The sequence below is a fragment of the Bubalus bubalis genome, chromosome 14 (assembly GCF_019923935.1).
Source record: "Bubalus bubalis isolate 160015118507 breed Murrah chromosome 14, NDDB_SH_1, whole genome shotgun sequence".
NCBI classification, from domain to species: Eukaryota; Metazoa; Chordata; class Mammalia; order Artiodactyla; family Bovidae; genus Bubalus; species Bubalus bubalis.
Window position 1 is genome coordinate 72,861,844 of NC_059170.1, and position 13,772 is coordinate 72,875,615.

Sequence of the window (13,772 nt, forward strand, 5' to 3'; positions counted from 1 at the left end):
ATCATATTTCCCAGTTGTATGGTGCCTTTCTTGGAGGTTCTCAATGTGCTATGTAAATATTAATTCAGTCTTCCTTCTGTCCCCTTGGGAGGCAGGAAGCCAGTATTATTTCACAGACAAAGAAGCTGAGTCCCAAGGGTTAAACGCCTTGCCCTGGTCACATAACTACAGGCAGTTAGGGATGCTGGGAATGGGGCTTGGGGTTAGGAATCCCTGCCTGGGGTCCCTTGGCTCCCAAACAGGCCTTCCTGAAAGATAATTCTGTGTTCAAACTCGGTGGGAATCTTGTTCTATAACAGGGAAGTTATGGGACTGCTGACATGCCACATACATTGTCCTTCCCCTGCAAGTTCATCGAGTACGTTTTCAGAAGGCAGGTTTAGGACATGTAGGCATTGTCTATAACAGCTTCAATCCATCCAATCTGGGGACCAATATTTAGCCTAAACAACCATTCCGGTGCTGAATCCATGACAATTCTATCAGGAGAAGATAGAAACAAGAGGGATGGACTCTTGATAGACATCTCACTCTATAGTTTTCCATGTCTGCATTTCAGAAAAAGAAAGCTAAGAGTGGAGTTGACAAGCACCTCTCAAGAATGCATCACTGCTAGGTGTTAAACACTGCACTCGCATTTTTTCCTCTCTGTCACAGTGAAGACTTGGCCAGATCCCTTTTCACAGTTGGCAAAACAGAAACAGGGGGACTAGTTGATTTTTCAAGAAGCTGAGCTAAGGGTCTAAGAATTCCTGTTGCAATTTTAAGTCTATCAAACCAAATCCCCACCATCCTCTCGTGTAAGTTTCTAGATGCCAAATGGAAGTGGTTAGGCATAGACTGAGCATCTTGACACTGTTGTCAATCACATGTACATTTCAAGAAATAACTTGCAACATTTACCTGTCAACTGCCATGTGTCAGGCACTATTCTAGGCTCTGGGGATACAGAAGTGGATGAAACAGAGCACCCTCCTTTTGGGGGGAATATCCACCAAAAGTCAAATCGGTGCCATCAACAGGTTGGGAAGAGAAAGGCTTGCCTTGGAAGACACAGCCTTTTCCTGGGGAAGAATGGCTTGAGAACCTTGTTCAACGTCCTCTGAAACACCTTCACTTTAGTCCATGGAACTGACCACAGTTAAGAGTTAGCACGATGGGGCTCAGATGAGTCTCTAAGGAACCAAGTTCCCCTTTATATTTCAGAGCATAACCAACCCTCAGACTGAGAGCAAGGTGGGTTTCATTGACATCAATATCACATTGTTCCCTTTCACATTAGTGTCCTTGGAAGCAAATGGAAATAAGCCACAGTTGAGAAGTGGAGAGAGGGTATTTGTGTGAGTATTCTAATGCTGCTCTGGCTTTCCCTGAGATATTGTCAAGGAGCGGTTCTTTCCCACAGGAAGTGAAGTCTCCCGGGGAGGTAGTAGAAGCCATGGCAGGCGGAATGGGACACAGTTCTTAAAAGGGAAGAGCCCTCCTGCTAAAGAGAAGACCCACAGCTGGGTCCACTCTCTAGACTGTGAATTCACACACTGCGTATCCTAGACCAGTTCTCACCTCCAAGCACTTGCCTGAGTCCTCGGCTCTTCAGTACCTGTCCTGAGAATGTATGAAGCTGACTGAATAGCACACATGGGAAATTTCATTAAGACCCAAGCATACAGACCACTGTGTGTTTTCAGTTTGCTGGTTCAGTGTTTTTGTCAGCTGCATAGAAGAGTTAAAATCCTGTTGGAAAGCTTGCTGAGAAACAGGCTCTTATTCCAGAGGAAGGGTCTCACAGGATTTTTGGCTTGATGGGACACTGTGATGACTGTTGAGAAATGAATAGAAAAGTTGGAAGCAGTTTGGGGATTCTTTACTGTGAAAGCATTGGAATAACAGGGTTAATAAATATAACTGAAAATAATACTAGATTTCAGCCCCTTTTCTGGCATCAGGAAAAAGTCCAACAGGTTCATTTATAGCAAAACCCCAAAGGCATCACAGTTAGAATGTTTTTTTCCCCCGATTTTTTTTTAGTTGCCTTCTGCACGTATTAACCTTTCTATCCGTGCTCTCATTGCAAAGGCATAATGTGGTCAGTATTTCAGCAACTTCTACCTCTAAGATAAAGTACATTGCAGAAGAATATCTTTTTTTCCAAATTTTCCATTACTGACTTTTTTCCATTTAAAAATTCTATGACTTACTGCCAGTGACACTTTACACATTACAGCCTTTTAAAATAAGCTTTCTAAATCTGAATTAATAATATGAGCACTACATGTAATGACAAGCAGTGAGCAGGTGCTGAATAATTGTTAAATGAATGGACAAATATATATGTTCTGTATCTATAAATGTACAACTTCAGCTGAAAGTTTATGCAACACTGAATCAATTTATTCAGTTTAAATGTCATCTTTTCATGTATTAAATTTGTGTATTCAAACTAAAAAAAGTGGGCTTTGGGAGTAGATTATCACTATAATATAGCTATACATGTTCTACTCTTTATTTACAAAAAAGGGGTGCTTTGTGGAAATACCTAAGCTTAACACTCAGCAATAGAAGCAGGTAACTCTTCTGGAATAACTCTTTTAAAGAAATCCACTTGAAGTACAATACATTCCTTTGGATCTCTCTCCTCTTCTCAATCTCAGCTTAATCTGACACGAATCTCTAGATCTTCACTCCAGAGCTTCTCATTCCACTTCAATCCTTTCCTGGAGTCAATTCCCTCCTATTTCTAGTAACAGATTTTGGGTAAAATGGGCTTTTAAAAACTCTTACAGCTTTTTTTAGCAATAACTTCTGAACTTCAACTTGGAGGAGAGCTCATTCCTGTAACCAGCTTCTATCACAGTTGCTAAAGCAATGCTGCCCAGAAGTGTGGCTTCCTTTGCTCAGTTCTCTTATCTCCTCTCCAAAGGGGAAATGTAAGAGGGAAATATAGAGGGATCAGCCCTCTGAGTACAATACCTACCTCCTTTCGCTACTTTCTGACCAACCAGCCTCCCATCACCTAATGGACAATTCTCTCCAGTATGATGGACACTGAAGAGACAGGAGATTCTTTACTCCTCTTTTCCTGCTTTACTACTTCTTTACCCACTCCTTCCTCTATCTTCCCACAAGAGATGAAGATGTACTGATTTTATTGCCTAGCGCCCAGGACATGCCTCAGGTCACACTTGCCAGGAGCAAGCTCATGGTGCCTTGGAGGATTACAGGATTGGCAGAGCTTTCTTGTTAGCCTCCTTCTACACACTGTGCAGAAGCTGTCTTCACAGAGCATTCATTTCTTTTCTCTACCTCTTCCACACTACAATGGCATGCTAAGTGGGCCAGACTTCTCTCTAGTTCTCTCCCGCCCCAAAGTTACATCTAGTGGGTTGCACCAAGATTTAGATTCAGGGTGAAAAACAGAAGCTCCTCTTAGTCGGTGAGCCTGAATCACATACTTCAACTCAGCTTCTACCAGAACGTTAAGCCCTGTGTGGTCCTAGGGCCTGTTCAGTTATAAACTGAGTGGTACCGGAGTGCCTCTCATTATATGAGAATCCAGTGTCTGGGTTGTTTAAAAGAAGCACAACTTCTTACAGAAAAATTATTCATTAATATACTGACTACTTATAAATTAATGTCTAGCCAAAGACCCATTCTTTCAAGACATTAGTATCCATCCTACCAACATTATAGCAGATAATAAATTCAAGGACAGTAAAAGTGAAAAGAAATTGTAAATATTGCAAAAGGTGCAGGATTTCATGAAGGTGATGAAAGCAATCTCATAGAACTGCTTGAAATATGTCAAGCCAATAATAAATGAGAATATACACAACTTGTGAAGGTGGTGGTTTAATCACTAAGTCGTGTCCGACTCTTGCAACCCCATGGACTGTAGTCTGCCAGGCTCCTCTGTCCATGAGATTCTCCAAGCAAGAATACTGGAGTGGGTTGCCATTTCCTCTCCAGGATATCTTCCCGACCCAGGGATCGAACCCAGGTCTCCTGCATTGTAGGCAGATTCTTTACCAACTGAGCTTACAAGGGAAGCCCTTATATACAACTTGACCAGTTAACAATTTAAGACGAGAAAATGAAGGTGTTGACAACGATACAGAGCACGTGAGTAAAAATTAAAATTTTGGATATTTTTGCAAAAGTAGCCCTTTTCTGACTATATGGCAAAAGTCAAACGTGAAGTCAAAAATATTTTATCCTACCATTGTACAAGTGCATCTAAAAACCATTCGTGACCTGTTTGGCTAATCTATTGCTACATAAGAAACCACCCATATATTTAAAGACTTAATAACAATGTAACATTTCTCCCAATTCCTCTGGATGATCTGGTAGTTCTGCTTTACATGGTACCTTTAAGATTCTTAGAAGTTTTCTTGTTTAGCTGAGAGGATCACTGAGATACTCTTTAAATATTGCTCATGTTTGAACAGAGACGTTGACCCTGAGGTCATGTTTTACCAATAGCACTCTGGATTTCATCTTCAAACCAAGGCCATTTTTCACTCTGAGAAATTTTCCTTGGAGAGATGAAAGCAATTTTCTTATCAAACCCGCAAGTTCTAGTGCCTTTTTAGTTCTTCTAAATTTGCTTGAAATCTAAACATTTCCTTCTTTAGCTCAAGTAGCTCCTCCTGGACTTTACCACAGGTGTCTAAATGGAGGCAGGTGACACTTTCAACATCCTGTCCGGGAATCTCCTTAGCCAGACCCCAAGTTCATGAGGCGTCTCTTTTAGTTCCCTTATTTCCACCGGCAGAGTTCTGGTAACTGTTTTGCGGCTATAGAACTCAAGTTCTCTTTCCTGCAGCTTCCAGTAGGATAGCCTCCACTGTGTTTCAGCCTGCACCAAACAGTCTCTTTGTCAGTCCTCCAAACGTCTCCACTCTTCCACCAGACACAAAACCAGTGCCGCCTGTGGTGGCAGGACTCCACATGGCTCTGTTTTGGCTATCGACTGCTGCATAACACATCACCCCAAATCTAATGGCTTCTCACAATTTTTTATTCCTTCTTACAGCTTTGGGGGTTGATCACAAGGTTACTAGGCTTCAAGAATGTTGCTGGCTTTGAGTTGGATGTCTAGAAGGTCTAAAATGGACTCATACAGATGGATGGAAATCAGTACTGGCTTCAGGCTGGGAGCCCAGTTGGGAGTTGGCTTAAGGCCTCCATTCTCCTCCAAGTGGGCTTCTCCACATGGCTGCTTATGCTTCTTCACAGCATGGCAGATGGATTCCAAGAAAACAGAGCCCAATGTGCAAGGACTTACCAGGCTTTCACTTGCATCACTCTTGCTAACGCTCCACTGGTCGAGGCTTGTCACATGGCCAAGTCCAGAATCAGCGTGTGAGGGGACGCCCGGGGTACAAGTTAAAAGCAAGCCAGAATACTGAAGTGGGTAGCCTTTCCCTTCTCCAGGGGATCTTCCCAACCCAGGGATTGAACCCAGGTCTCCCACATTGCAGGCCGATTATTTACCAGCTAAGCCACAAGGGAAGCCCACATTGTATATGAACCCTCTACCACAGACTTTATCATTTAACCATTGCAGCACTACAAGGTAAATATTATTAGCCTCATTTATTGATAATGAACTAAAGCGATAGATTAGAGAGGTTATATTAACTTGCTTAAGTTCTCAAGGTCGTACTGCTAGTACATGCTGGAGCCAGCATTTAAACCTTCTATTCTATCTTCTCAATTAGTGATGGAAACCAAGGTTAATATTCCTCTTAGGGAGATACCATGATTCTGCAGTGGAATGCTACCACACTTTTGACCAGGACCCCCCTGGTTTACAAAGGCCAGGTCAACATAAGACATGGTGTCTCAGCATCGACAGTCAATGGAATATCTCAGAACAGAATTGGGGACACGTGACCCAGACATCCGAACAACCTCACTGGGATTTCTAATTTATTTGTCAACTTTTTTCTAATTCACAGTTCCTAGAGCACTCCAAGATGACAGAGCAGTACCAAAACTTGAGGGATTTAGTGGATAATCCTACTTCACTCACCAAAAAAAAGGGTATTGGAGCCAACTTGTGGACTACTGCTGGTTTCTTAGACTACTACATAACTGGTCTGAGTTGGAGTCCTAGGAGGACAAATTGATGCAAAAACACAAATACAGAAAATAGAAGGACAGAAAAGTGTAAAGGGTATGATCTCTTTTTCTGACAATCAAATCTACCAAAACCAGGTTTCTGCCTCTTTATAAAGGAGGTTACTTCAGACGTTGCTCGACTATAAATGCCACAATGACAGGAAGCATGGTGTCTCAGTCCCTGCTACATCGCTGCACCCTGAAGCGTGGTGGCCACACTGTCTGCACTCAACAGACAGTGAATGGGTCATTGTGTGATCTAACCATGCATGGAATTCCCTGCTGATTTAGAGTAACTTGTTCTAAACAAGGTGTGTGCTGTGTGAGCAAGGATGAGAGTGGAGGCATGTAAGCCTCTCCCCCAGGCTCCTGCTGTGGGCTCTGACACCACTGCCCCCACTGGGGATCCACTTCTAAGTCTCCAACTTCTGGAAATTTTTGTGACATGAGGAAAGCTGCTTTGATACTGCCTGAGGAACCAGTTTCATTCTGTACATTTGAGTTACAAACAGAAGAGACTGAAGGAACTCTGTAACACGCAGCTCTGGGATTATTTCAGGATGCCCAAGTAGAGCACACCATGGCTCTCGCTATTTCTGGGTGGCAATCTTACATGTGGGGATGTTACTAGGTGGAAGTAGCCTCTGCAAGCTTCAGTGCTTTTTGCTCCTGTTTTGCTCCAGCATGTCTTACATTAATTTTCTACTAGCTTCCTGAAAGTCAGATAAAAGAAACTTGTACCTTTTGGCATGACACTGTGATGGGTTTTATAGCACAGCAGCTAAACAATAGATATTAGGCACCAAAAAAAAAAAGAAAGAAAGAAAGAAAGAAAATGAATACCAACAAAACTTAACAGATGGAGCAAAAGAAGTTTTCAGAGGAAAGTTTATAACAATAAATGTGTACATTAAGAAAAAAGAATGCTCTCAGATAAGCAACCTAATAAGGAACCAGAAAAATAACATACCAAGCCCAAAATTAATATAAGGAAGGCAAAGGACAGATTGGAAATAAATGAAATAGAAACTAAAAAACACCATAATATCAATGAAACTAATAAGCTCTGTTTTTTAAAAATATAAACAAATCTTTCACTAGACTCAAGAAAAAGAAAGGACTGAAATAAAATTCTAAATGGAGAAGACATTACAAATGATAAGATACAAGAACAAAGGATTGTTAGAGACTTCCATGAACAATTATATACCAAAAAATCTGATAACCTAGCAGATACAGACAAATTCCTATTTGTTCTCAAATATCTAAAAGTTCCTCAAATACCTAAAACACTCTTTCTTACTGTAGGCTTCTTTGAGACACTATGTAAGGTTATTATGTGACTTAAGACTCTTTTACATTTCTTTCACATTAGAACATGTCCCCCTCTTCTCCCATGTCATTGAGTAGCTAGAAAATACTAGGCTCACAGTCCTGAAGGACTTGCCACACTCTGAAAAAGTTATGAAGCCATTTCTTAAGCTGTGAACCACCCCCTGGCCAGCTAGGTTTCCAGAGGCGTATCGTTTGATATTGTGGACAATCTGTATTGTCTCTCTTAATGAAACTGGTGCGTGTATCATCTGTGCCCACACCACCCTACTCCTCCCCTGGATCCACTTAGAACCCCAAGCAATAGCTTTCCTCTCTAGGAGGTCCCTAACAGTTTTCCAAAGAGAGCTGAAAAGGAGAGTAGTGTTTCCACAGTCCAGAGAAACAGAAGCCTAGGGCTGTGTAGGCGCTCTGCTGGGAAAGAACAAAAGTTGATTGTCTCAGGAAGACAAACAGCCAACAGTATCTGTTCTGGAAGAGGAAGCTCCTCTCACAAACACATGTAGAGGACTTGCCGAGGTTCAGCAGCAGAGCTGCCGCATCTCTTCTTGGAAGGCGGCAGCAGGCTGGGCTTCTCAGGAGGATTTGCATGTGAACCCAAGTCGCTCCTCTCCTTGTACTTACACGCAGCCTGCATCAGCAGGTTAGAAACAATAATATGGATGAAGTTCCTGCAGCTCAGCGCACCTGGGAGCCAGCACCTTGCTCTGGATGCTAAGGCTCCTGGGAAAGAGGGATTGATGAGCTGGCCAGGGGGCCTCTTCTACACACCAGCCCAGCAGCACTGGCAGCTTGTCCTGGCCACATCTTGCATGGCTGCTTCAAGGTTCTGAACTTCAAGGCAAGAACTCATGCCTCCTGAGTTCCCACTCACCTGGGCTACTTTCAGGGTCCAGTTTCCTCCCAGTAATCCAGGGGAGCCTGATAGGAACCCCTGGAGCAACCAGAAATGAAAACCTCTAAGACACTCCTTTCCATGAACTAAGAGAGCAGCTCAGATGCACACATGCACGTGCTTCAGTCTGGATGAGCACACGCTGGCTGCTGGCAGCTCTGAGCCAGGCGTGGTGCTTGGCACTGGGGCGCACGGAGAATACTCCAGACCACTCCAGACCAGAGTATCCCACTCCTCCAGAAGCTGTCAGTCTGGGCACAGTTGTGTTCCATCCATCCCTGATCTTTTTTTTTTCTTTTTTTTCAAGTATTTTCAGAATGGATTCCAACTTAATTTTTTCTTCTATAGCTTATATTCTGTTGCTACTGCCTTACACTATAAACAGATATAAAATCATACTAATAAAATACCATTAGCATCTTTGAAGGCTTTCCAGGTGGCAGAGTGGTAAAGAATCTGCCTGCCAATGCAGGAGATGCAGGAGAGCTTGGGATGATGCCTTAGAGGAGGGAATGGCAACCCACTCCAATATTCAGTTCAGTTTCGTCACTCAGTTGTGTCTGACTCTTTGCGACCCCATGAATCGCAGCATGCCAGGCCTCCCTGTCCATCACCAACTCTCGGAGTTCACCCAGACTCACGTCCATCGAGTCAGTGATGCCATCCACCCATCTTATCCTCTGTCGTCCCCTTCTCCTCCTGCCCCCAATCCCTCCCAGCCTCAGAGTCTTTTCCAATGAGTCGACTCTTCACATGAGGTGGCCAAAGTACTGGAGTTTCAGCTTTAGCATCATTCCTTCCAAAGAAATCCCAGGGCTGATCTCCTTCAGAATGGACTGGTTGGATCTCCTTGCAGTCCAAGGGACTCTCAAGAGTCTTCTCCAACACCACAGTTCAAAAGCATCAATTCTTCGGCGCTCAGCCTTCTTCACAGTCCAACTCTCACATCCATACATAACTACTGGAAAAACCATAGCCTTGACTAGACAGACCTTTGTTGAGAAAGTAATGTCTCTGCTTTTGAATATGCTATCTAGGTTGGTCATAACTTTCCTTCCCAGGAGTAAGCGTCTTTTAATTTCATGGCTGCAGTCACCATCTGCAGTGATTTTTGGAGCCCCCCAAAATAAAGTCTGACACTGTTTCCACTGTTTCCCCATCTATTTCCCATGAAGTGATGGGACCAGATGCCATGATCTTCGTTTTCTGAATGTTGAGCTTTAAGCCAACTTGTTCACTCTCCACTTTCACCTTCATCAAGAGGCTTTTTAGTTCCTCTTCACTTTCTGCCATAAGGGTGGTGTCATCTGCATATCTGAGATGATTGATATTTCTCCCGGCAATCTTGATTCCAGCTTGTGCTTCTTCCAGCCCAGCATTTCTCATGATGTAATCTGCATATAAGTTAAATAATCAAGGTGACAACATACAGCCTTGACGTAATCCTTTTCCTATTTGGAACCAGTCTGTTGTTCCATGTCCAGTTCTAACTGTTGCTTCCTGGTATTATTGCCTGGTAAATCCCATGGACAGAGGAACCTGGCAGGCCACAGTCCATGGAGTCGCAGAAAGGTGGACAAAACTTAGCGACTGAGCATGCACACAAGTATCTTTGGCACAGGACATTACAACACTTCACAAACACTGGCCACGAACAGTAATTTAATCTGTAAATTGATTCCATATTCACAGGTGGATAGTAGCAGGTGGGTGTTTAGAGTAAAGAGATATCAGAAAAAATTCTGACTTACCATTAATAACTTGCATTATGATCTCAGGCAAGCCCCTCCACCTCCCTGGAGCCCTGTGTCCTCTCTGTATGCAGCACTGGCAGCTGAAAGTAAAATGATCCTCGATATTTGAAACTCTGGGAGAGGTGACTTTTATTCATCCTAATAGTAGCAGAAGCATTATTGATGTGTAGACACCAGGGGTCTGGATGCTGTTTCTCCTGTACAGCAGAGTTTCACAGGAATAGATTTTCCTGCCCCAAATGCCAGGGGAGGTCATTTACACTGGTCTCTTTCACCCTTCCCTGCTGGACAATCTACGCACGTCGGTCACTGACAGTGAGCCTGACTACTCAGCAAGTTGGTTGTGCTCAGAAGGAAACAGCTGGGGCCCATCCACGAGGACAGGTAGGATAAGTCCAGGTTGCTGAACTCCTGGCCATCTGCACACTCGAACTTCCAGGTGGTCTTGGAGAGCAACCTTCGGCTGGTTATAAAGCCATGGTCCTTTCTTTAGTAAACTATGCCCTGTGCATGCTAAGTGAACTAAAATTATTCACTGTGTATCTGACTTACAGATCGACTCCTTTAAGTTCTAGGGAACCAATCACTCTGTCATTCAGTTGCTGTTTAGTTGCTAAAGTTGTGTCTGAATTCTTGTGACCCTGAATCCCAACTAACTTTAAAATGTTTTAAGGGCTCAGCCTCAAATGAAATACCTCACAATGAAGAATAAAAATATCAAGCTCCATAGTAGGAGTAATTATTTTTTAAACTGTATGTCTGAATGCACTTAAAAAAAAAAGTATCCTCAAAAGTTTTCTTAAAAATGACACAAAAGCATAGGTGAAGTCAACTTAGCCAGAAATAACTATTAATTTGGGCACTTTGAGGTAAGTTGAAACAGGTTTAGTATTCTCTTGGTTTCTAAAAGTTGGTGTCTTTAACTAAAAATAAAGCTGAAGTTAGATGACTGGTGTTTTGACATCTACCCAAGTTTTATTTCCGGTACAGCTATCCAGACTAAAACACCACTCATGGCAAAACATGCCCATTTTTATGTGAATGTGTGTTTATACTCAGCTCTCTTAGCTCCACACCATCATGTCCTGTTCTAAGTAATCTTGTCCCACGGTACGTGGAAGTACACATATGTGTTCATTTCCCTGGCTGTAAATCCTTTCCAAATGTCTGGCAGAGAACCCGGATGAAGTGTGAAGGCCCCAGACAGTGGCCATCGGACAAGGACCACATGCTAACACCCACCACTATCTCCAGGGTTACATGATCAGTAAGGTTTGAGTGGGCCACCCCAGGCTCGAAAGATTCCAGTTGGTTTTCTTTGACCTTGGACTTGGGTTAAGTGGTGTCCTGCATAAGGCGAAGAGTCTGAAGACAGGTGACCTGGTTCCAAATACGCCATCATTTCTTGCTGTGTCATCACAGGCAAACCATTTAAATCCTCTGAGCTCCAGTTTCTTCTTTCTACCCACTTACCTATCCATCCATCCATCTTCTACCTTCATCTATCACAGCAGGTTGTGGTAAAGAAGAAAAGAGGAAGTATAAAGAGGGAGGCACTTTGAAAACTGCAAATGCACAAGTTAAAAGCAATCGTTCAGATGATGATAGATGGACAAGGGCTTAGGGCCTGGCCTAAACTTGGGCTTTCTATTGTCTGAGAGTTTCTGGGATTTGAGGCAAGAGTGAGGAAGGGGGCGTGGGCCAGGGGACGATGACGGCCTGGATAGTTCCATGAGGTGGTCCCAGGGCCAAGTCAACATGATTGTCATTAAGTGTGAAAGAAATGAGTGCCACACATGGGAGGAGGAGAGCAGTGGTAATGTGGGACATTAAGTTGGAGCTGAGGACCTGTTAGACCTGGATCCTGCCCTAGAGGGAGGGCAGGGGGAGGAAGTGTGGAAAGAGCCTGAACCAGACCAAATGGAGCCATTTCTGGACCCCTGTTTTTTCATTTTTATTATGTATTGTTGGATATAGAGACTTTCAATTTCCTGCTTGGTTACCCCTTAAAATAATACTTTAAACTATATGTCTTTTCAAATTATTCATTTGTGCATATTTCAAAATGCATATTAATACTAAGGCAATGGCAACCCACTCCAGTACTCTTGCCTGGAAAATCCCATGGATGGAGGGGCCTGGTGGGCTGCAGTCCATGGGGTCGCTAGGAGTCGGACACGACTGAGCGACTTCACTTTATTTTTTCACTTTCATGCATTGGAGAAGGAAATGGCAACCCACTGCAGTGTTCTTGCCTGGAGAATCCCAGGGACGGGGGAGCCTGGTGGCTGCCGTCTATGGGGTCGCACAGAGTCGGACACGACTGAAGCGACTTAGCAGCAGCAACAACAACAACAAAACACTATATGACATTTCACACCTGTTTAAGTTAACATCTAAAACATTTCTTCATCAATCTAAATAGTTGCAAAGGATATAATCTCTGGTGAAACAGAAGTAGGAAACATTTAAAAGTAAAATCCTAATATGACTGCTTCACTGTTTCCAGGACAATCTGATGCCACAGCAATTGGAGATCCACCTTCATTCATTTTAACATACACCTACAAGCTCATCTTTAGTGGCAAAAGGTATTTCATTTACTCCTTAAAGTTGTATTTCCACTCTATTTTTCTCACATAATTTTATGTTACTGTGATACATTTTATGCCTAAAATCCTTTCATTGATCACTTATACTTATCTGCAGCAAAAGTATGTATATAACTTGAATTTAATTTTGTACATTTTAATTTGAAGGTAATGTTTAAATCCTGTGGCCAAGTAGCTCTAGATATTAAAGAACTAATTCTAGACTGAACTATCATGATAGGTACTATTAATATGTGATTTATCACAACAGGATGTCATAAATAATTATTACATATAAAAAGTACAATGTTATTGGAAAAACCAGTTTTCATCAGACTTGCTAAATTAAGATGCATCTATTTCCTAAAAGAGAGGGCAATCCTCACCAACATTAATCTCATTTTAGAATTATTGTTGTTACAGTTATTGTACACACTATGAAACATTTTTCATGAAAATGAAAGGAACTTTATCATAGTAATGTCCGTTACCGAGCTCCCTCTGATAGGGTGATCTATCATCAAAATGATTTTTAATGATCTAACTTTTGACAGAGCTCAACTCGGTCTTCCCTCAAATTTCATGAAAGCAAAGTATAAGAAATCATCTGAGTTGGAAAAAGATTTAATACTAAATCAACAGACTTTCACTCTCTCAATAAACACTATTTTGTCTGGCACTCAAAAGATCTGTGGGCCCTGGAGAAACTCATCATAGTAAGCAGAGGGAGAGAGGCAGGTCTCACCTTTATGGAGAGGTCTTTGTAGGAAGCAAGCCCCTCCGCCCACCTGGGACCGCTCACTGCTGCTCAGCTCTCGGCAGAGTAGCCTTTGGAAAGGGTGCATAGGCAGGCTGTGGATCTTCAATTTTTGTTTTAATCCATGTATTGATGTAACCTTAGCAAGCATTCATATACTGCCAAGCATGTGGGGGTCCAATTGTGAAGGCTACCCCTTTGGACTGCCAAACCACCGACCTGGGAGCTGAGTCTCAGCACAGCTGGCAACCCTGGACAGTGGGAGATTCCCTGACCTCTCCAGCTGGCATTCTCCAAACTGGGTTGGTGCGGGAGTG